The 24,843-nt window shown below is 40.0% G+C and overlaps 1 long non-coding RNA gene across 1 annotated transcript in view; it reads right to left on the reverse strand.

Annotated features, from left to right (window-relative positions):
- Positions 1–4,336: 4,336 nt before the first annotated feature.
- The window catches only part of LOC145072896 (uncharacterized), a 44,084-nt gene continuing 23,577 nt past the window's right edge, over positions 4,337–24,843 (reverse strand). The window contains exon 4 of the long non-coding RNA XR_013691189.1: positions 4,337–4,577. This is a non-coding gene — a long non-coding RNA (uncharacterized LOC145072896). The remainder of the gene's footprint in view (positions 4,578–24,843) is intronic.

The following is a 24,843-nucleotide window of genomic DNA, read 5'->3' on the forward strand; positions in this document are numbered from 1 at the left end:
GCGAGCAATGGTGCGAATGTATCTTATCCATTCGCTAAAGTTCGTTCCATCGAAGGTGACCTTTTGGCAAAGGCTCATCAACGTGAAAGAACTAGCAGCAACGTTGTTTGCGTTCGACATCTATAATTAGAAAAGGACAAAGATAGATTAGAATAAGAATCCCTAATTATCACCCAATAAGAAAAATTAGGGCTAGGATCCAACAATAACATTTACATATTAGAAAACAGATGCCGTAATCTAACATGCAAATAAATTGAAGGTAAGTGAATGACGATTCACTAATTCTCCATCACAAAAACCTAAACTATTAGTCCTAAGTGTTTTTGAGAATTCCTAGGTTCGGATGAGATTCATTGAAACTATTCAATGGCATGTTTAAATCTCGATATGCCCCTCTTGTTTGTGACTGGGATACCGAGGATCACAAAGCGGGTGTGAATAACCATGCAAATTCACATGGTGCCTTCATTGTAACGATCACCTATTCGATGTGCCGGTAAACCACACACGCTCCATCGAACTATGATAAACAATGAATTACCCTTCGCCACCTTCGCTTAGAACCAATTAGTGTGCCGGTAAACCACACACGCTCCACTAACTTCTTAGCAAGGTGCAAAGTGTAATTTCATGGGATTGCATCAATTCACTTTTCCTAAAGTAACTAAGATTGGGAATTTTAAAATATGTGTAGTTACTTTATATTTCTTATTATACTTTTAATGAGAGGATGAGGTTGCCCTATCCTTCCCGTTCGGCTAACGACCCTCCACCAATCAAGCAAGCGGTGGGTGTGAGTGTACACCCATTAAGCGCCATTTTATAGGCCGCAACCTTATACCTACCTTATAGATTGGCTTCGTGAATGAGGCCTACTAACGGTAAGACTAGCATTTAGTTATACATATATATATTATACTAGTAATATCATTATTATAGGGTTGTATTTTAAACCTTTTAAAATATAGGGTTTTGAAATTTAAGTTGTCTAAATTAAAACTTTTAATCATAAATATAAATTTCAAAACTTGAGGGCAAGTTTTAAACATTTAAAACATGGAGGATCAAATAACAAATAATTCCAATTAACAATTAATATCCTAATTATCTATATTTGATTTATTCAAGATTTCTTTTAAGATAATTACCAAAATAATCAAAATAATTAATTAATTATCATATAAGGAAATTAAATATTTAATTAGTTGATAATTACCTTTAACTAGATCAAGATAACAGTTATATTTATCATAAAAACGAATTAATATTGATCTAATTAGTTTATGGAAAGTTTAGATAAGATAATTACAAAGAAATCCCGAATCTAGCCATTCCTGACGCCTGGACTCGCCGAGTGCACAAGGGGACTCGCCGAGTTAGGCCTACTCGTCGAGTCCACCTTGGAACTCGCCGAGTCCATGACTCAGAAACCAAAAAATCGAATTTTGCAGGTTTGTTTCAGTTAATCAAGCAACAATTTACAGAAAACCAAGCTAGGCTCTGATACCACTGATGGGTTTTAGCCATAAGAACTTTCCTATGTGCGCATGCAAAACCCTAATGCTCGGATCTAGGCTTTCTAATAAACATGCTTTGAATCCAAGACTTCTAATTACTAATTAGGCTAAATAACAACATTGATATAGATCTAGAATCATACCTTTGAATTCCTTGTTGACCTTGTTATCTTGGAGCTTCTAGAGTTACAAATGTCACTCCTCTGATGGCTTACAAACACCAATAGCAAGGAGGATGATTTAGGAGAGAGGAGAGGGGAGGAATTCGACCAGAGGTTCCTTACTTTAGGCTAGGTCACGAATTCCATCAGCCATGGGGTCTATTTATACTTGTAGACTCCTTAAGGATTACAGATAAGTCCCTATCAGATAATCTTCTCTTAAGGCTATCCAAATCCATTCCATAGATAAGCATATGGACGATTTTAGCTATCCTAAAGCTCTTAGAATCCGTCCATAGTATATCCAAATGGATTTACAGTCTAAAGTTTAACTATCAAACAATTGACAGTTTATACCCCTTTATTTAATTAATCTCTTTATGTCACCAAATTAATTCTAATTAATTCTATGACTTATATTAATCAAATAACAATATATTATTCATTATATTATTCCCATAATATATTAATAATATTTACTCTCTCTTATTAAATCATCCTATCAAGTTGCTATGGTGAAGGCAACCCAAAAGGACCATGCACAACCGGATATAGTTACAGCCTTAGACACTATTCCAACAATTATAATATTGATGAAATGGCATTATATATGTGAAACGGAGGTTGAAATGGGTTACATAGCAAGGATTATATTAGCAAAAGATGATCACATCAGACAAGTACATTAGCCAAAGATGTGCAGTAGAAAAAAACAGGGGCATTTTGGTCTATTTGTGTGTCTTATGATCTGTGAATTTATGCTGATTTTTATGGAGGCTAAAAATAATGCTAGACATGAAAGTATAAGATTGTGAGTTGGTTTTACCTGGGATTGGCGCAGTAAAATTGGTAAAGGGCAATTTGGTCTTTTGTGGTTTAAAGAAGGATATTACTATTTTGATCAACTTAACATCTGATGGGAAGTTTTTTTTGTGGAATAGGAACATCAAAAGGAGAAGAAATAAAAGGTTTTTAAAGTGTTCTTGACAGTACAGGTTAATGATGTTGTAGCAAGGGCATTTCTGTTATTTTATAGTTTCTTTCAATTGCAATCCAATTTTGGTTTTCCTAATGATTTGTGATGTTAACATTGCTTTCTCTTGGAAATTGAAACAATTAGAAAAGTACAAAAATGTCATGAATTAGAAAAAGACTGAAATTGTTTACAAACATTGGTAGTAGACTTACCTTCTCCAAGAGGTGTTGTAGTAATTCCTCCAACAACAACATAATACCCATCTTGTCTTTCTTTGACTTCATCGAAAACAGACCAACAAAACCTAAAAAATGCAAACACCCAAATCATTACACAACAAAATTTGGAATTTATACATACTTAAATCACTAAATCATTCGTATAATATCTCGGTTGGAAAAGAGCTCCATTTTCAATGGTCATTTACATGATCTCATTTGGCTTTTCTCTTTTAAAAAAATTCTCCAAAATCATTTTGAAGTTAAAAAATCTCTGATATCAATTTTATAGCTTTTGGGGATTAAATGCGCATTTAAGGGAATCAGAATTTGCCATGGAAATAATGAAATCCATCAAACAGAAAAACAGAATAATTTTAAATATCATATTAGTTATGAATATATGGGTTATTAAGAGAAACTATATATATATATATATATATATATATATATATATATATATATATATATATATATATATATATATATATATATATATAAAGAGGAGGCATGATAAGGACTGATGCACCAAAAGGGTCTTGGGGAAACATGCCTCCAAAGGGGACATCCATTGGCCCAAATCCATAACCACCACCCATGTATGGCGGCATGCTGCCACCATATGGCCCCATAAATGCATCCATTCCAGGCTGCATCCCATTCTAGTAAGGGTTGTAAGGGGAAGGACCTGGCGGCATCGTATAGTTTTCAGCTGCGAAGTCCTGAGATGGCCTCCACTATATTTCTGCTACTGAAAATATAAAAAAATATAAAAAAATGTCAACAAAAGATCCCATATGAACAATTGAGAAGCTACTAAAGGTATATAACAGTAACTGGAACTCTACCATTTGGCATGTTAACTTTCTTCTTTTTCTTCTTTTTTGCTGAAATGAAGAAAGGAAAATGTTAGCCAATAAATTCATATCGAAAGTTTTATTAAAAAAAAGGTGGGTTGTAAGAAACAAAATTCGCTTTATTTTTTATTAAAAGACGAATTTGTCATAATACAAATTAAAACACAAACATGTTTGTTCATTGGCTCAATCATAGCAAAGGAATGAAATTGAACTCCATTCCATTCCATTTCCTACCAACCAATGTAACATATGACATATTAAAACTTTTGCATATTCTGATTCCTTTAACAGATTCCATTCCTTCCAAAAATAGATTCCATTTACCTGGCTCACATCATGTTTCAATTCTAAAGAAGAAGATATACTTTATGAAGATAGGCTCGTATGCAGTAATAACTACATCTGTCTCAACTCCTTTGAGTATGAAGTTCACCAAGTATACCTGAATAAATTTAAATAAAAATGACATTATTTAAAAACAATTTATTGGTGGATTGAATTATGAAATTATAAACACAATATCCAAGAAGGGTAAAATAGGAATTTTGATAGTTTAAAGAGTAAATCATAAGGTCCCTTAAAACTTAACTACCCAACCAACTTTTTTTCAAAAAACACGAGTATGCCCTTCACCAAACCCCCAAAAAGAACATTAAATTTGGTCATTTTGGTACACTAATCTTTTGGGCTCCCTTGGTGGTCTATGGATCGTTAAATCTTTTAAAATAACGATTTTTCCCTTCACAAAACTTCAAATTGATTTTTGGAAAACTTACCGTTGGGTTAGTGGCCAAAAGATCATATCCAACAATCTGAACTTTGTCATCACATTCAGCAGTTATCTTGGCATATGCAAGAAAGTAGATCATTTATAAAATAAATAAATAAATAAATAAATTTAAGATGTGTGTAACATCCATCAAATTTACACCAAATTTAAACTTTTTCCAATCATAATTAAAAACTAGATAGCATTATTTACAAAATGTTTTCAAATCATTTTCCATCAGAGTGTCCCAAAATCATAACATAAGGATGAGGAGCGGTATGGTCACGCCTTCGCCTTTCCGTTATCTCCTGAAGTACCTAAAATAATAAACTGAAAACTGTAAGCCCGAGGGCTTAGCGAGCTACCCCCAAAATACCAATACCACACTGACAATACTGTGACAACCCGAAATATCTATTCTTTGCAAACCCTTCAATTCAAGTCAGAACAGTTACTGTTAAGTTTCAAACTTTTTGTAACGAGTTTGAGTATTGTAGGATTTACACTTCGGGTGATATCAGGAGAGAGGATTCCCTAATAATTATTGTGCAACACTGTTATTCCAAAACTCCGAGAAATTTGAGTTTATAGCCAGAATAATATTTTCAGCCAAAAACCCTGAATTTGGGGGTATATATACGAGAATTGGTCATTATTTACACTTTTTCCAAATCTCAAGATCCAAGTCCCCTTTCTCTCTCAAGTATCATCCAAAAGTTTTTGGAGATCTTCGATCTAGTAAGTGTTTCTAGCTTTCTTAAGTTGTTGTGTGACTTAATCTAGTGTTTTAACGCACTTCTAACCGTGAAATCATTCCAAAAGGGTCAATCTTCAATTTACACCAAGAACACCAAGAACACACACTTGTGTTCTTGGCCTTTTGGACCTTTTCGAGCTTCTAACTTGTAAGTGCTTCTATCCTAGAGTCTTACAAGCTTTGTTACACTTGTACACATCAAGAAATAGTCCCAAGAACACCAAGATCATGGTGTTTACGGTCCATAAAGGCACCAAAGTGTTCTTTATCCTTACCTAGGCCTTGGGTATTAACTTATAATCCTTCCTTGATGTGTTTAGCACATAAAAAGTACCAAAATCCCTCATTTATATGTGTTTACAGTTTGGGGATCTCCCAAAACCGTAAACACCCCAAAGTGATTATAAATGGCCCAAATTCTTTCCTTATGCATTGAATCAACCCTAGACCTTTACCTTGAAGTGTTTAGGACTTGAAAACATCATAAAACCTAGTTCCATAGGAATTTACGCCAGCAAACTCATGGAGAAATGGTCCATGGACAGTAAACTCCATTTAGGGGTGTTTTGATGCCACAACCACTTCCATAGGCTTATACTTCAGTGTAGGAATACTTGGAATGACTTAGAAGACTTCAAATCATAAAATGGTCAAAGAAGTATGAGTTTACGGCCGTAAGCTTAAGAGTTTACGACCGTAAACCCAATGAGTTATGGTCTCCAAAACCGTAAACTCACAAAGAGGGTTCCCTTGAACCGTAAGCTCAATAGCTTTGTCCTACAACACTTAGATGCACTCCTTGGGACCTATAACACTTATATAAGGTGTTTAGCATGTGCTAGAGTGTCTTCGCTTTGTTTATTAGTTGTTTAAAGGCTAATTGGTTACATATATGTGATATCATATGTTATCTAGGATCATAGAGTGTGTACAAGTCTTCACTTGACACCTAGCATCCTATACCGTCCGTTCATCCCAACCACTTGCTACAGGTGACTTCATACCCCTTAATCAATGATTTAAGTGTTTTTAAATGGTTTTATGGGGGGATACAAGTTGAATGATGCTAGTTATTATATTAATCACATGTGATTAATAAGTAGCATACAAAAGGATTTACTACTATTTTAGCTGTTTTACCAAACAGTTTACTTCGAATGACTTTCCAAAACATTTTTACTCAGTTAAAACTCTTTGTTAAACTGTCTTGCATACTGAGTGTATCTTTTCAAACCATGTTACATTTGTGATTCAAAACAAATGTTTTCCTTATACTTTACACTGTTCTTATGAAACAAATTGCTTTCAAATCGTTTTACAATTTGACATCAAGTCATCCTCTCTTACATACTAAACTTTTCAATGGTTTTACAAAACTTCTTTTATGCTTTTATATTGTCAATTTCATGCGTATATATGTATAGTTACATAAGTAATGTTTGAAGGACTTAGGAAGGTTAGCCCGCTTTATTTCCTTTTCCCCGTTGGGATGTGGTCTGGTAATGTATCGGGTATCCGTCCGAAGGTCGTTTAAATATTAGTTATATATCATGTGTACATAGATAGTCATAAAGGTTCTTCCAGTCAGTTCAATACCCTTGGGTAGCAAGGGTATACTTCCATGTTCATGCGTACCAGTTACATTACTAGTAAGCTACCATATGGGTAGTTTAGGAAGATAGTAATACTATTACTAGAATGCGGAATCATACCACGAGTCAGTTCATTCATGAGTCTATACATACTAGATAGGGAGAGAACACACATTAGTGCTAGCACACGCAGAACGTTACAGTACATTACTATACATGCTAGATAGAGAGAGAACACACATTACAGCTAGCACACGCAGAACATTACAGTAGATACAGGCTAAACAGAGCAAGAGTACCCTTTACGGTTAGCACATTCATTACATGTACATTCATGCACTTATGTGAACCATTAAACGGGTCATGGCACTTCCTTCCATGACCGTTTTTGTATCCCGTATCTCCTTAATTGGGGAGCATATGAATTTGCGTATAGATCTATACTGGATTGACTATCCTACACCTTGTTGCTCGCTACAGTGGGACTTGCAAGTTTACGGGTGACAAATGTCATTTCTTACGGCGTCTTACATCGTCGTTTTACTAGAGTCGGTAGCAGGATACATGTTGATCACATGTTACTTTAACTTACAATAGATTTAAAGTAGTTAGTACGGTCGTAGTTATTTGATACTGCACCATAGTACTATTTCATTTTCCCATTACATTCACTTCGTGAACATTCACAAGATGCACGGTAATGTAGAAGCTATATTTTTGGTTAATGATAGTGGGATTTGGGAAAATACACACTCTTACAAGAGACACACACGGATACTAGATGCCTTGGTAGAAGGCTACTCTTAGTAGGAAGCATAGGGCTTTCTAGGATGTTTAAAACGTTTTCATACTTACATTTCATATACGTACAAATACTTACATTTCATACGTAAAAATACATTCTTACAAATTAGGACACTAAAATACTTATGATCTCACCAGCTTTAAAGCTGATACTCTCTTTCAAAATAACTTGTATCCTTAGGTCAACAGTAGATAGGTACCGATGCAAGGTTTAGAGAAGATGGAGCTCAAGACTCATCTTTCATTTTGATTTATACTTTAGTGTCTATTAGACATATCAAAACACTTGTATTAAAATTATATTATTAATGCAATGGATGATGTTGTTGCTTGTTTACTACTATTCATTGTTGTGATACTATACATGACGTCCTCCGCCCCAGAACGTTTCCGCCGTTCATTGTTTTGGGGTGTGACAGATTGGTATCAGAGCATTGTTTATAGTGAATTAAGTATATCATCAACGCATAAAATATATACAGACTATAAATACAATGGGATTAAAAATACTCTGACCCAGAATTATACTTTAAATAATAAAATATTTAATTAAGTATATGTGCCTGCATTCACACTAAAATCAGTGTCACTAGGACAGTACAAAAGAATTACGATTGTTGGGCAACACAAGTGGACTTAGAGACATATAGTCAAAACTGGGAAGATATAGCCTGATCAACTATATTATCCGAGGGTTGACTAGCATGTGGCTAAGTGTAGTTGTGAGGTTGCAACAAGTCTAAAATCTTACCAACAATACCACAATGATAACAATAGAACATAAACCTAAAATACTATAGGGGTATTTGGTGTTACTATAAGTACTTCATACTTGAGAACTAAACGGGATCTTCATTACTAAGTTTATAGTTGCTAAGTGGATACACTAAAGCTATATGTAACTAGGATGTTATAGACTTAGAATATGTGAAAATTTTGCTTTACCCCTATTCTTTGTGAATTTGGAGTTAAGGTTACTTATTCGAAGGCCTATCCTGTTTTGATTACATATAACTGGTATGCACTTCACAAATAGTGATTTAACTAATGAAGATTTCCTAAATAAGTATCTAGATAGTTCGTCTAATAATTATTTTCTTACACCAATTCTCGCATAGATAACATGGCTAGACTCCATCCCCACGACAATCCGTACCTTCCGAACGAGGTCATTGCTGGATGGTTTGGAGAAGAACCAAAGAATGATCATCCGATCCCTTTGAATGATCACCAAGGTGAAGACCTTTCGGATTGTGCTAACTCTGAACCCGAGGTTGAGAACCTACCCCAGGCCACTTTCCAAATCCTAACCCTCGTCTGGCTTTTCATAGCCCGATGCCTCCATGGGTGGAATGCTTGGAAACATGGAGCCAAGGACAAGATCAGCCCATGCCATTTAATGGTGACCGAAGCTTTTATGACCTGAGCAATGGGGGCTCAGCAGACAGAATCTTGCCAATCCTGGTCCGCAGAGTGGCTCGAAATGAGATTCAAGGCAGGACAGCCCAACATCAGATCACAGAAGTTGTCACCAATGCGAGAATGCATACCCTTCGCACCATTCGCCTCGAAGATGCTCGTGAGAGATCTGAAAGAGACCATGAAGCCCTGCTTCAAGCACTAGATGAATCATGAGCCGAAGTCATAGAGCTCTGACTACACCAGAGGGTGTACGAAAGACACCTAATTGATGTGGAACGCCAACTGGCTGAACTAAGAGTTCACCAGAGGGATGACCGTCGCCAGTAGTAGATGCTTTACTTTATTTTCCTTGTTAAAAGGAATCGTTTTCTTTCTGTCTATGCCCGATGTGGCATTTTCTATGAAACTATCTTGTACTGTAAGTACTTTTAGTTAGGTCTTTATGTTGTCAAGGACTTTCTACTCTGGATATCATGTAAGACCATTTACAAGGTCATTTTCCCGAACTTTTACGTCATGAATATCAAAGATATTGATAGTCGGCTAACTTCTGTGTCATTCTTTATTCAAATACTTTCATCATGCTATCATGGGAGTCTATTTGAAAACCCACTCTAGTTGAGTTATTGAACTAGGGTATTCTAGCTCAGGGATAATTCCCAATTCTTCTTCAAGGATTGGATCATGTTATTTACCACCCAATGGTACCCTGTTTTAGACATCAAGCATCATAAGACCATACTACGAACATACTTCCATTCTTTACTAGGGCTGCATCATAGGTATGTAGGTCGAACCTTTGCAAACATACTTCCAATCCGTACTAGGACTGCATCATAGGGATGTAGGTCAAACTTTCGAGAACATACTCTTACTCTTTACGTGAACAATCGAAGTACATCTAGGGTCAACCAGAATCGCTCACAAAATCCTTATCTTTCATACTACAGAATCATGTCGTCATCCGGAAACAGTCAGCCGAACAATGAAACCCCTGTTTTTCCTATGGACGCCGCTACTTTTCAAACCGCAGTTACAGCTGCCGTGATGGCTGCCATGACAGCTGTCCTTGCACATCGTAGCGCTATCAGAGAAATCAATGCGGTCGAAGGGGTTGAAAAGCCCGATCGTGGTAACGATCCGAGAAATCAACAAATAGTAACAGTCGCCACCGCCCAAAACAACAACTCAGAGTTTAAGAAAAGAAAACGTCAAGCCAAAGTGGAATGCAAGCGATTTCAGAGGACGGCCATGCAACAAGAATCAATGGCAACCCCTGCCATCACAACACCGGTCAAACGATACGAGGAAACACTCCCGAAGTGTGACCGGTGCAACTATCACCATACAGGAATTTGCCGAGCAAGGAAATGCAACAGTTGCAACAAGATCGGACACATTGCTCATTTCTGTAGAACTACCCCCACCACCAGAGCTAGCCTAGTTTTCTATAATTGTGGTGAGGCAGGGCACTATTACAAAAATTGTCCAAAAGAAAAGATCAACGAAAGCAACTGTGTCCCCATAACTCCTACCCAACACTCCACTTCCACTACCGATGCTGGCACTAGCCAGCTATGTCATTTATGTGGAGAGATGGGACATCTCAAGAAGGACTGTCCAATAGAAAAGAACTCGAGCATAGATGGGAAGATCCTCAGGATCACAGCTGTAGGAGAAACTATGTCGGACCCTCGTTAGAGTATCTAAGATGTTCGTTGTAACAGACTTATAAAACCATCCAAAACTAGTGCAACTAGAGTCTTTTCTTTTGCGAGATCCCGTCAGTAAAGGGATGCTCGTGCTGTGTATACTTGTCTTTTGTAGTATACCTTGTTTGTAGCAATAGTCTTGTATTATGTCTAAAGTACTGTAACCCTGTTGATGGTTGCACGGTTGTGATTTGTCTATAATTCCTTATGTTCAAATCTAATGTCTTTAGTTCCCATATGATTCCGACATTACCATACGACTAGATTCAATTTGATCTGCACAATACCAGCTTCATACGTACATCTCTTTCTCAGTAAACGTCTTTTTAGCGAATCCGTCATTTCAGAACTTAGAAGTACTCATGCATAGAGTACCTCATGTTTCTTTTCCTTTCCGAAGAAATCCCCGAGGTACCACTCATACAGTACGTCAAGTTCAACCCAAAGATCCCTACGATTGATCTATCGCTGAGGAATGTATACATAGGGGTGGTATATAATCAAGGTTCTACAGGTTTAGAATTGATGATTCCACTTTAACTTATTTTCCTCAATGGGATGTGAATGTAAAGAAGAATCATTTATTCAATTATCTTTTCAATCTTAATTATATACGACTCGTATACACAAGATTGTAATCGTTGAACCGTGTATGAGTTCTAATATGAACTTCAGGACGGAGACTGCCCAAGACTACGAGTAATCGCATTGCCATGTGAACAAACTTAGAACCCACTACGACTCCTGTAACCAGATCGCCCTACAGTTTAAACACCCGCGGAGAGACAAGAACAGTCCGGACAACTTAACGAACTACTCAGCACTAGAATAGAAAGACCAAGCTTCTCATCCTAGAGAGCTTCGGTCTTATTCTCCCAGAAGTAGACGGATTGCATCATATGTACCTCGACTATTGAGGACTCCGTTAAGATTTCCATTAGAAATCGTTATCTCTGCCTCGCATAGAGGAATTGGTGAATTACCTTTCAGAAATGGACCGAGATCCGAATATCAGCAGTTTCGAGTGTCAGCAAAGGATGTCCCTAAGACTACCTTCCAAACTCGATACGGACACTTAGAGTCCTTAGTGATACCCCTCGGATAGGACCAATATGCCCGTAGTATTCATGAGCTTAATGAATAGAGTACGCCATTCTTATTGGGATCAGTCGTCATTCTTTTTGTAAATGACTTACTTATCTACTCTCGCAGTAAGAAGGAAACCATGGAAACATTACCCTCAGAGAAACCCTTCGTGAAGTTCTCTAAACACGAGTTTTGGAATTTAAGAGTCAAATTCCTAAGACACTATTAGTGATGTGAAATTCTTGAGTACTCTGTAAATTTATCAAAACCGTTGGGAATTTGTCGGCACCGAAGACGCCGAAAGAAATTCGCCAAATTCTAGGTCTTGCAGACTTACTATCGTAGTCCATTCAGAACTCCTCACAAATTACAGAAACCCTTACGACTTTGACTCAGCAAGGAGTGGTCCTTGATTGGGAAGATAAGCAAGAAAACATGAAATTCCAAGTGAGAGACCAAATTCTATAGGAAATCTCACTCTGGGAATGGCTTAATACGGTTCATAAAGCGTGGAAAGCTAAATCCAAGATAGTCAGGACCTCCGAGATTCTTACCGGAATCGGTCCTGTACCTCGTAGACTAGACCTACTCCGCGAGCTTAGTAACGTACATTCTGCCCTTCACGTCTCGAACTTGTAAAAAGCATCGATCTGACGGGACTCTTGAAATCCCACTCGAAGAGATCGAGTCCCACAAGAGCCTCACCCACGTGGAAGAACTGTAGTGACCATGGGCCGAGAGGTCACGCAAAAGATTCATAGTCGTTTCCCTTTAGTGAAGGTCCACTGGGATGCCAACCAAGGACCCAAATTCACTTGGGAGCGCGAGAATCAATCATTTAGGAGGTATTCCCACTTCAAGGCTCGATTATTCATCCCGACTTCCTTACCTAAATTTTAATTTCGGGACGAAATTCCTTCTAACGGGGGGATGATGTGACAACCCGAAATTTCTATTTTCTACAAACCCTTCGATTCAAGTCAAAACAGTTGCTGTTAAGTTTCAAACTTTTTGGAACGAGTTTGAGTATTGTAGGATTTACACTTCGGGTGATATCAGGAGAGAGGATGCCCTAATAATTATTGTGCAACACTGTTATTCCAAAACTCCAAGAAATTTGAGTTTATAGCCAGAATAATATTTTCGGCCAAAAACCCTGAATTTGGGGGTATATATATATATATATATATATATATATATATATATATATATATATATATATATATATATATATATATATATGAGAATTGGTCATTATTTACACTTTTTCCAAATCTCAAGATCCAAGTCCCCTTTCTCTCTCAAGTATCATCCAAAAGTTTTTGGAGATCTTCGATCTAGTAAGTGTTTCTAGCTTTCTTAAGTTGTTGTATGACTTAATCTAGTGTTTTAACGCACTTCTAACCGTGAAATCATTCCAAAAGGGTCAGTCTTCAATTTACACCAAGAACACCAAGAACACACACTTGTGTTCTTGGCCTTTTGGACCTTTTCGAGCTTCTAACTTGTAAGTGCTTCTATTCCAGAGTCTTACAAGCTTTGTTACACTTCTACACATCAAGAAATAGTCCCAAGAACACCAAGATCATGGTGTTTATGGTCCAAGGAGTTCTTGGACCGTGAACCCCAAATAAAGGTGCCAAAGTGTGCTTTATCCCTTCCTAGGACTTGGGTATTAACTTAGAATCCTTCCTTGATGTGTTTAGCACATAAAAAGTACCAAAATCCCTCATTTATATGTGTTTACAGTTTGGGGATCTCCCAAAACCGTAAACACCCCAAAGTGATTATAAATGGCCTGAATTCTTTCTTTATGCCTTGAATCAAGCCTAGACCTTTACCTTGAAGTGTTTAGGACTTGAAAACATCATAGAAACTAGTTCCATAGGAATTTACGGCAAAAAACTCATGGAGAATTGGTCCATGGGCCGTAAACTCCATTTAGGGGTGTTTTGATGCCACAACCACTTCCATAGGCTTATAGTTCAATGTAGGAATACTTGGAATGACTTAGAAGACTTCAAATCACAAAATGGTCAAAGAAGTATGAGTTTACGGCCGTAATCTCAAGAGTTTACGACCGTAAACCCAATGAGTTATGGTCTCCAAAACCGTAAATTCACAAAGAGGGTTCCCTTGAACCCTAAGCTCAATAGCTTTGTCCTACAACACTTAGATGCACTCCTTGGGACCTATAACACTTATATAAGGTGTTTAGCATGTGCTAGAGTGTCTTCGCTTTGTTTATTAGTTGTTTAAAGGCTAATTGGTTACATATATGTGATATCATATGTTATCTAGGATCATAGAGTGTGTACAAGTCTTCACTTGACACCTAGCATCCTATACCGTCCGTTCATCCCAACCACTTGCTACAGGTGACTTCATACCCCTTAATCAATGATTTAAATGTTTTTAAATGCTTTTATAGGGGGATACAAGTTGAATGATGCTAGTTATTATATTAATCACATGTGATTAATAAGTAGCACTCCTTGCTGAGTCAAAGTCGTAAGGGTTTCTTCGAATGACTTTCCAAAACATTTTTACTCAGTTAAAACTCTTTGTTAATGTAACGTCCCAAAAATACGAGCCAAAAATTTCATTTTTGAAACATATACTTAGCAAAACATTAGAATTTAAACGTTCACCGATCATATCATTTCATAAAAGATATCGCATGTCTGGAAAACATTTTTATAAAACATAATAATGTAAGAGTACAAATCCCCAGGAAGATCTCATAGTGCGGAATACAAGGCATGTGTGTGATGTGTCGCTACCGCGCCAGCTCCTTCCCCTTCGAAGAAGAGGTACCTGAAACCAAAACTGAAAACTGTAAGCACGAAGCTTAGTGACTTTCCCCAACATACCACATACCATACAATCACATAACATACATATATTGTCAGGCAAATCTAGGTGCCCGACCTACCCCTTCGGTCCTCTCGACCGGATACTGTCTAGTATATCTGGGAGCTGGCCTCCCCTTCGGTCCTCTCGACCGGATACTGACCAGTATATCTGGGAGCTTGCCTCCCCTTTGGTCCTCTTAACTGGATACTGACTAGCATATCTGGGTGCTGGTCTGCCCTTCGGTCCTCTCGACCGGGTAATGGGGACTATTTCACCCGCTACTACTAACACATAACACATATATCACATAATCTATCTAGCATGGATGGGCATGACCACCCCTTCGGCCCTATCGACCAATAATCTGGGGGACTATCTCCCCCTACTATTACTAGCACATAGCATCATATCATACTAGCATAATAACATATAACAGGTAGTAGCAACCCTAGATGAATATCACAGAGACAATCATCTATCATACAACTCCTACTGGTGGGCCGGCATTGTGGCCGTAGACCCACCACTACTGGAAGGTAACTCACCTCAAAGTAGCTGCTGATCTGCATGGGAACTGACTGTCTTCTGCTGTTGCTGCCCCGGAAATCCTCCGGCTATAATCCCCACAAAACACTCAGTCAAATACTGCTAACCGACCTCAGGGTAAAATGACCATTTACCCTTAACCAAACCAAGAGTCAAAGTCAAAGTCAACTTCCAGTTGACCCGACTCGCCGAGTTAGCTTGCCAACTCTCCGAGTCCCTATCCATTCGATTGACCATAATACCGTCTCTACTCTTCGAGTTAGGCATTGACTCGATGAGTTTTTCTTCTAAACCAAAGTCCAATAGTCCTTCATCCTACTCGCCGAGTTGTATGAACAACTCGTTGAGTTCATCTTCATCCGAAGAACATTCTATGATGAGACTCGCCGAGTTTTATGAACAACTCGTCGAGTTCATCTTCATCCGAAGAACATTCTATGCTGAGACTCGCCGAGTTGTATGAACAACTCGCCGAGTCTGTTCTTGAGGCAAGAAGATTGCCTTGAGCTCGCCGAGTCAGGGCGTTGACTCGCCGAGTTCCTTCATGAGTGAGTCTGGCTTCCGACTCACTGAGTCACACCCCATAACTCACTACTCCACTCCGCAAACACGAAAAAGGGGAAAACTCGGGGACTCGCGACTCGACTCGTAGAGTCCGATGAACGACTCGCTGAGTCTTTCACATGCAAATACTATATACACGATTTTGTTTGAATCCAGCTCATGCCATTCATAGATCTGGGTTTCTAGGGCTTGATTAACACGTAAAGTTTCCAACTTTACGTGTAAATAAACACCAATGAAGGTTTTAGGGCTCAAAATGCACTAAAAGAGTAGATCTAGGGCTTTCATGCAATATGGCTCCATAAAGGCAGTAGATCCGAGCTCCTGGAGCTCAATCATGCCTAGATCTAAAGGTTAATCAACTTATTACAAACCCTAATTCATAATCAAGCTTGGAAATGGCTCAAGAAAGACTTTAATGGAGCTATAAGGGACTAATATCATGAAAACAGAGGGAAACTGAGTTATACCTCAAGGAAATCACTGAAATAACACCAAGATGTATGGCCTCCTTCTTCTCTTCTTGATCTACTCTCCTTTTCGCCCAAAATCTTCAAGATAACACACCAAAACACTTCAATCTCACAAGGAACAAGGGTTGGACGATATAGGGAGCTCTGAGGGTGAAGGGGGCGAGCTTGGGGGCGCATAAGATGACTTAAATAGGGTGAAAAACCTTGAAATTTAGGGTTTCATCAGACAGCGGGGACTCGCCGAGTCCAGAATATGGACTCGCCGAGTCGCCAACATAAACGTGCTCCATATGCCGTCTCTACTCGGCGAGTCGGGCCTACAACTCGCCAAGTCCAAGGCTAAAAATGCAAAACACTTAGATAAATTTTTACATACCAGGAACCAGGTGCTACAGTTAAACTGTCTTGCATACTGAGTGTATCTTTTCAAACCTTGTTACAGTTGTGATTCAAAACAAATGTTTTCCTTATACTTTACACTGTTCTTATCAAACAAACTGCTTTCAAATCGTTTTACAATTTGACACCAACTCATCGTTTCTTAGATACTACACTTTTCAATGGTTGTAAAAAACTTCTTTTATGCATTTATATTGTCAATTGCATGCCTATATATGTATAGTTACAAAAGTAATGTTTAAAGGACTTAGGAAGGTTAGCCCGCTTTATTTCCTTTTCCCCGTTGGGATGTCGTCTGGTAAGGTATCGGGTATCCGTCCGAAGGTCGTTTAAATATTAGTTATATATCATGTGTACATAGATAGTCATAAAGGTTCTTCCAGTCAGTTCAATACCCTTAGGTAGCAAGGGTATACTTCCATGTTCATGCGTACCAGTTACATTAGTAGTAAGCTACCATATGGGTAGTTTAGGAAGATACTAATACTATTACTAGAATGCGGAATCATACCACGAGTCAGTTCATTCATGAGTCTATACATACTAGATAGGGAGAGAACACACATTATTGCTAGCACACGCAGAACGTTACAGTACATTACTATACATGCTAGATAGAGAGAGAACACACATTACAGCTAGCACACGCAGAACATTACAGTAGATACAGGCTAAACAGAGCAAGAGTACCCTTTACGGTTAGCACATTCATTACATTTACATTCATGCACTTATGTGAACCATTAAACGGGTCATGGCACTTCCTTCCATGACCGTTTTTGTATCCCGTATCTCCTTAATTGGGGAGCATATGAATTTGCGTATAGATCTATACTGGATTGACTATCCTACACCTTGTTGCTCGCTACAGTGGGACTTGCAAGTTTACGGGTGACAAATGTCATTTCTTACGGCGTCTTACATCGTCGTTTTACTAGAGTCGGTAGCAGGATACAGGTTGATCACATGTTACTTTAAATTACAATTGATTTAAAGTAGTTAGTACGGTCGTAGTTATTTGATACTGCACCATAGCACTATTTCATTTTCCCATTGCATTCACTTCGTGAACATTCACACGATGCACGGTAATGTAGAAGCTATACTTTTGGTTAATGATAGTCGGATTTTGGAAAACATACACTCTTACAAGAGACACACACAAATACTAGATGCCTTGGTAGAAGGCTACTCTCAGTAGGATGCATAGGGCTTTCTAGGATGTTCAAAATGTTTTCATACTTACATTTCATATACGTACAAATACTTACATTTCATACGTACAAATACATTCTTACAAATTAAGACACTAAAATACTTATGATCTCACCAACTTTAAAGCTGATACTCTCTTTCAAAATAACTTGTATCCTCAGGTCAACAGTAGACAGGTACCGATGCAAGGTTTAGAGAAGATGGAGCTCGTTCAAGACTCGTCTTTCATTTTGATTTATACTTTAGTGTCTATTAGACATATCAGAACACTTGTATTAAAATTATATTATTAATGCAATGGATGATGTTGTTGCTTGTTTACTACTATTCATTATTGTGATACTGTACATGACATCCTCCGCCCTAGAACGTTTCCGGCGTTCATGGTTTTGGGGTGTGAAAAATACCATATCAGTAATAATCAATCAATGAACATGCATACTGGGCCATCGGCCTGATTGGACCGCCCTACCGGGCCTACAGTATGTCTGAATCTAACCCGAGCCTTCAATATGACTGGTCCGCTACGTGGGCCTACTGTCTCCCCGGACCGCTCACAGGGTATATTGGCCTTCAGCACAAAGCAGGACCGCCTCAACCCAGCCACAAGCAAATAACCATGTGCCCATACTATCATATACAGGCATATATATAAACATCAAACATATCTATCACACTAATCATAAATCATAGAATTCTCCTGTAACTAGAGTGTCGACCTAGCAGGTCACTATATATCAATCCCTATGGATCATAAGAGCATAACATACGGTCTACCCTGATTCCGATCTAACAGATCATAACGACATATCACATACCATAATAATAACAACTAAAGGTCCGACCTTGGTGCCGTAGACCCTATCGATACAGTGAGGATAACTCACCTGTAACTGACATCTTGAAGAAATAAGACCACGCTGCTCCGACCACCAGCACGATCTCCACCACTGATCATTACCAAATAACCAAAACTAATAAACACCAATAATTACCAAAATACCCTTGGAAGTAAAACTGGTCAACCCTTGGTCCAAGTCAAAGTCAAAGTCAAAGCCAACCTTCCTGTTTGACTCTACTCCCCGAGTCACCCTGTTGACTCGCCGAGTTCCCTTATCCATAAAACTCTCATAGCACACCTAACTCGCCGAGTTGCCCCAAGACTCACCGAGTCCAATGATTTCTGAGTTCCATCCTGACCAACTCACTGAGTCGTTCCTCAACTCACCGATTCACAACTCAAATAGCAAAGGTTAGGACTTCACGACCAGACTCGCCGAGTCCAAGAACAGACTCGTCGAGTCCAAGGCAATCTTCAACAGACTCGCCGAGTTGTTCTTCCAACTCGTCGAGTTCCTGCCCATCATCATACAACTCGCCGAGTCTACCCATGTGACTCGCCGAGTTACTATGCGACTCAACTCTGATATCAAGCCCGACTCGCTGATTCATCTCCCAGACTCGCAAAGTTCATACGTAATATCTTCATCCAGATGATCTCAGGCCATTCCATTGCTTCCAATATATAGATCTGGACTCCTAAGGCTAGATTCATACATAAAGTTTCCAACTTTACATGCATGCAAGGCTCAACAAGCTCTAATCAAACTAAAATGGGGGTTTAAGGCAAGGACACTCTCTAACAAGCCCCAAAGCTATCACTTTCCAGGTTCATGAGTCAAGACTAATCTAGATCTGTAGTAGCAACCACAGATCTGAGCCCAATACTCATAAAAAGACTCATATATGACAATTTGGCCCTAAACTTCATCCATGAACAAACTAAGAACAACAAGGTCAAGGCAACAACTTATTACCTTCAATCTGATTCCAACAAGCAAGAAAATCAGGTCCACTTCGCTCCTCTATGATTCCACCAACTCTTGCTCCAAGTATCCTTTTTCTCCACGCTCCAAACACACTTAGATCCTTCTCACTCTCAAATTAGGGTTTGAAATCGATGGGGAAAGCTTCTGGACGTCAAAGGGAGTGAAAAAGAGGCTGGGGTGGGTTATAAGGTGACTTATATAGGGCACAATCCCCAGATTAGGGTTTTCTTCCTTCAGCACCAACTCGCTGAGTCTAGCCGCCGACTCGCCGAGTCGGTCACTTAACACTTGACCAGAATCGCGACTGGACTCGCCGAGTCGACCTTCCTCATTTACACTAAGAACCCTAAACTTGTACTCCTAAAATCGGGGTGTTACAATTCTCCCCCACTTAAATTAGGCTTCGTCCTCGAAGCCTGCTACGGCACACAATTCCAGATAATACTCCCACAATGCACCTCCTGGGATCAATTGACCCAGGTTCCTCCGAACACTGCTATCAAACCTCTATAAAGTCCGACTCATCCCTCATAGAGTTACGACAACCAATTCAAACCGGCCACCGGCTTCTTTCTCGGATAACAACCCTTATTAACCAATGTTCACCCCATGATACTTTCATCACTCCAAATCACAACAAACACTTGACTTTTACAAAGCTAGGTATCACCTTGAACTACCGGGTCTTGATCCGGTACCAAGCTGCTGCCCCTTTCCTCGACTGGCATATCCTTTATCGAATTCACTCCTGGGACTTATCCTACTTTCCTTTCCGAATCCAACTCGTTTCTTTCCGAGCTGACAGGATGACACATCCTTCAGCTCCTGAGCAACTCCCTTGAGCTCTCCTTTGTAATCACATACCCATGCTGTACCTGATCCCACATCCTCGGGCTGGAAAACCCGACACACTGATGATACCTCCAGACACCCCAAGGATGAATTACCATTACATACATAACCTCCTGATCACAACCATACAGAAAATCCAAGGCTCCCTCCTTGCATCCCTTTCGAACTCCTCTGGTTCTATACAACAGAGTGCAACCCACTCATACCTTCCTATCGCGACCTCTAGGTCCTTGACCTCTGACTGTAATATCCTCATACAGACCTCAACACCGGTCCAGACTACTCCCGAGTTTGTTAACATGCTGTCTCACCTTCCTTTGTCCAAACCTCCAATCTGGAACCACTATCCTCCTCCTCTCCCAAGGAGACTGAAAACATGCCTGCGCATTATCCAACATTGCTACAACCTCAGTGCTTACTATTAATAACTAAAGTACTTTCGATCATCCATTCACACTACTGTTTTCCTTTCAGAGGACCCACACTCTTCTGGAGCTATATACCTTCCCCTTCCAGGGAATCTACTCAACAATCCTTGCCACACTTGCAAGTGCCACTGTGCTAAACTCCACTCTACACTATCCATGTAGAGCAATTGCTATTCTCGAACTCCTATATACTCTGAATCTGATCGCATACTAACTAGGCCCACGCACAGCCTCCAGCTAACTCCATCATCATGATCAATACTTGGGGCCAGACAATATCGTTTACCATCTCATTGCGACATATTCACTTATACTCCTCATACCGATCCAATAACATATACAGAGTCTTCAGCATTACTGGACCGCCTTTCCAGGCCTTCAGCCTATCTGGACCACTCTCGGAACCTTCAGCATGTATGGGCCGCCCTCCTCGGCCTTCATCCTGTCTGGTCTGTTCCCCGAGCCTTCAGTCTATCCGGATCGCTCATAAACCGTTGTATATCACCCTGAACCATTCTTCCCAGAAATCTCTCCCATGCAGTCTGTTCTAGCTCTCTAGGGGTTCCGAACTTCGAATCCGTCTCTTGAATTGTTCCTCCGGCCTAAACCCAGGCCGCACATCGATCAACTACCTCATCTGAACCCATGGTCTGCTCCCTGCCTTACACGTCTATCACATATGCCAAATAACCCACATACCCGGGCTACAATGTAGTTGAGCCCTGGCAGCTAACAAAACCTTCAATCTATCAATCCATAACCCACAGAGTTGAGCACACCCTCGAGCGAATATTCGAACTTAACTCAATCGTAACCAGACTTCCAACCTGAATCCCCAAATTTTGTTGTCAATTACGGAGAAGACGTGATACACATAATGGGGAGTTTTACCGAACCACCAACTCACATAACCCTGAACCAAGCAGCCACTAGGGCCTCCATTCTCCCTATCGGGTTATGAAACTTATCCCCGTTTCAAAACCTCTCCCACTTCCGCATCGCGGGGTAACACTCCCCCACTTATATTTGACTAAGCCTTCATATTACGTGAAACTGGAGGATTCTCAATCCTTCTCACTTCCCAACGACCGATCCGAGGCCGACCAACTCTTCCCCACTAGTGTTCCATTACTAGCCCATCCCGAATGATCACACACCTCCAAGAACCATATGAGAATTTGCTGAAATCCAGTGAACCCGTCACCCACTAATGCTTGAGCGCCCCACACTCATGCCCTGAAGGCCAAGAGATAAATGCTCCGACTAATACCTCAGCATCGAATTCCCTTTCCATTGGCGCTTTCGTCCGTCAATCATAAACGGTTGCTAATACCACCGATTCTCGACAATGCTGAATGACCATCCTGAGAAACCCTTGATGGAATAGTGTCTAAGCCCATAACTATATTTGGTATGTACTTGACTCGGTTGTGCATGGTCCTTTTGGGTTGCCTCTCCAAAGCAACTTGACATGGTAATTTAAGGAGAAAGAGAGAATATTATGATTTATTAATATATTATAAGAATAATATATTAAAGGAGAAATCATATTTATTTAATTAGTATTGGTCATAAATTAATTAGCAATTAATTTGGTGACCGAAAGAGATTAATTGAATAAAGGGGTATAAATTGTCAAATGTATGATAGTTGAGTTTTGGGTTAAGGAAACCTAATGGACTTAAGGGGAACGAAATTATGATGGGTATCCATCATATTTTCGTCCAAGGCCTTATTCCAGAAGGTTCCTTGGGCTGCTTGGTGGCTAAGCTGTCCATTAGGGTTTAGACTGAAACCCTAGTAGCCTGTAACTATAAATAAGACCCCTAGGGCATTGAAATCGGCGACTACTTGATTATGGAGAACCCTAGGCCGATTTCTAGCTTCTCTCACCCTCTCTCATATTACCTTCTTGCTTGTGGGGTTTGTGAACCATTAGAGGAGTTGCATTTGTGACTTTAAGCTCAAGAGAAGAAGAGAAGAAGATCTAAGCCAACATTTGAAGAAGTAAACATCTAGATCTTATTCTATATGTTGTTTTTTGTTATTTGGATGCTAGATTAGAGTTTGTAAGTCTTTGAATCAAAGCATGTTCAATAGAGTAACCTAGATCCAAGTATTATGGTTTTTATGAGCACATAGGAATGTTCTTATGCATAAAACCCAAAAACCCTACCCGCGGACTTCCCCGATAATACCCCTTTTTCCAAAGGTGTTCCAATAAACTTCTCACTCCCAGGCACTAGAATCAGTCTCTTCAGGGTTCGCACCCTGACCCAATTTTCAGCTCAAACATCCATAGCTGAACTGCAGCAGCTGAATTAACCATTGCCCTAAACTGGGCTACAACTACTCTTAAGACATAATCTACACTCCCATTGTGCAATAGATTGTACAATCGATCCTTACCGTCTGATGCAAGAGATCCAAGGCAAACTAGACTCCACATTTACTTATGCCAAGTCGACCTACCTGCGCTTTCCAACACTCGAATAATGTTGCAAACCTCCGCAACCAGCTGGCCCCAATGCTGGAGAACAACCTGCCCCCAGGTCACAAGTCTGCTCACTCCTTTGAGCTCGAGAAATTGAAAGGGCACAGTCCTTTCCCTACCAAACGTCAATCTAATTCATCAATTAGCCATGTTACTTCCATTTGGAAAACCTCAGCTGAACATAATCATCAATCCTTTCCAGTGTCCCTGAGCCCTTGGAGGTTCCACTCCAACCTGAACTTCTACCGTAGTCCTCAAAGTGGCCGGTGCGTGAGCCTGCACCGGTCTCGCAACAAGTTGTGGACAATTGACCCTCAAGTATCCAACCTAATGGAAATGATAACAGATCCTCAAATCCTGAACCGGGACCGCCTGATGGCAATCCGTCGCATAGTGCCCTTCCTTCCCACACTTGCGACACGCACCACCGGACCTACAAACTACGGCATGACCCTTCCCGCACTTCTCACAGGTGCGGCTGCTCTGACCTCCAACCCTAGAGTCAACGGTTTTGGAACGTTTTGGCGCCGACTGCGACTGCACTGGGGCCTGCCTCTACTCTCGTAACTGCAACTCCATATGTAACTCCCGCCGTCTAGCGGCCTCCTGAAGCTCTATCAAGGTGCCACACCTCTGCGTGGACACAAACTGTCTGATGTCCCTCTTGAGCACACTTCGATATCAGGACATCTGAGCCTGCTCCGAAGAAAACTCCTGGAAAAACAATACCCACTCAATGAACATCCTGGTGATCTCCTTCACCAACTCTGACTCCTGCTTCAGTTCCAGGAACTCCTGAGCCAACCTCTCTCTCTCTCTCTCTCTCTCTCAACCCGTGGAACATAACGAGTGCGGAACATCTTTTGGAACTGATCCCAAGTAACTGCAGCCTGCTGCGCATTAGAACAAGATCCCGTAGTTAACCTCCACCGATCCTTCGCCCCGAGCCTTAAAAGGTTCAGAGCACACCCCACCCTCTGATCCGCAAGGCATGAACACGTGAAGATATAGCCCTCCACTTCTGACAACCCTCTCATAGCAACAATCGGATCCTGAACTCCATCGAAAGTAGGGGGCTTCGTATTTTCGAGGTCCCGATACTGAAAACCTTGACCGGTTCCTCCGCCTGCCGTTGTTACAGCTGCCAAAGCTACCGTGGCAACCGTCTCAGCAATGTCTGCATGACGCTCGACAAGATACTCATCCATAGCGGTCTTGACCGACCCAAACATCTCCGGCAACTCAGCCCGGAACATAGCAGCAACCTCATCATGCAGGATCTCACAAATCATGGCATCCGACTCATCCAT

The sequence above is a fragment of the Lactuca serriola genome, chromosome 1, assembly GCF_051521515.1.
Source record: "Lactuca serriola cultivar US96UC23 chromosome 1, Lser_US96UC23_V15, whole genome shotgun sequence".
NCBI lineage: Eukaryota > Viridiplantae > Streptophyta > Magnoliopsida > Asterales > Asteraceae > Lactuca > Lactuca serriola.